Below are 1,067 nucleotides of genomic sequence, written 5' to 3' on the forward strand. Positions count from 1 at the left end.
ATCAATATTAGAAATAACCTATAATTTGAATGGAGACTTAACCCATTTCTCATTAGAGTTAGGGCTTTGTAAATCTTCTTTCATTTAGCATCTGCCCTCTAAGTCAAGAAAAGAAAATGTTTTTTAGTAAATTATATCAGAGAAAAAGAGCAAAAGAGAATTATATTGACCTAATGATCTCATTTTAGGTGATAATAATAAAAGTAATAATGACTAAAATTTATTTAGTGCTTTCTATGTATCAGGCACTGTCAAAAGCACTATATAGCTATTTACTCAGACAAATCTTTCACTCTACAAAGATGGAATTAATATCCATCAGTATCCCCGTTTTACAGCAGAGGAAACTGAAGCGTGGTTAAAGAACCAAGCACACAGAGCCATATTTGAATTGAGGCAGTTTGATCCTGAGTACACCCACTTAACCAAATATGCTAAATAAGAAAGTATAGTGTTTTTTAGATTAATTTACTTTTTAATCATACCATGAGAACTTGATATTTAAAGAATCCTATAGAGAATTTTTTATACAATGAAAAATCACTGTCTATTTAACATTTTTAGAAGTGCGGTTTTCAGAAATCAGAATAAGCCATCCTTCATTTATTTTCTTTCTGTTGATGTGTTATTGTTGTGAGGTTACACAGGTAGGGCTAAGTTAGAAACTGAGTTTGAGTGCTGAATGCCCATGATTCATTCTCTGTCGCAAAATCTTTTATTCTCTTTCTGCATGTTCAGGGCTAAGTGCTTGAAGACAATTTCCCATGGGTCATTTGCATTTCTGCATCTTTGCATAGCAGGACACCGATTGCCCTTTTTTCCTGCACTATCATTTCAAGGATGTTTGTATCTTAAACGGCCTTAGAATATAGATAGAGGGTTTCCCCTCCTTGCATACATACTATCTAGAATGATAAAGATAGTGTTTTGCTCTGAAACAAAGGGCAGGCCTGCTTACTGCCTATTAAAAAAATATTTAGGTTTTCCAAACTCAAGAGTTCCCCTCCTGTTAATGCAACCCACTGTAAATACAGGTGCCAAATGACTCTCTTTGTATTGCCCCCCAG

The 1,067-nt window shown here is 34.3% G+C and overlaps 1 protein-coding gene across 1 annotated transcript in view; it reads left to right on the forward strand.

Annotated features, from left to right (window-relative positions):
- The window catches only part of NRXN1 (neurexin 1), a 1,407,118-nt gene that overhangs the window by 368,078 nt on the left and 1,037,973 nt on the right, over positions 1–1,067 (forward strand).

The sequence above is a fragment of the Propithecus coquereli genome, unplaced genomic scaffold (genome assembly GCF_000956105.1).
Source record: "Propithecus coquereli isolate 6110/MARCELLA unplaced genomic scaffold, Pcoq_1.0 Scaffold136, whole genome shotgun sequence".
Lineage (NCBI taxonomy): Eukaryota > Metazoa > Chordata > Mammalia > Primates > Indriidae > Propithecus > Propithecus coquereli.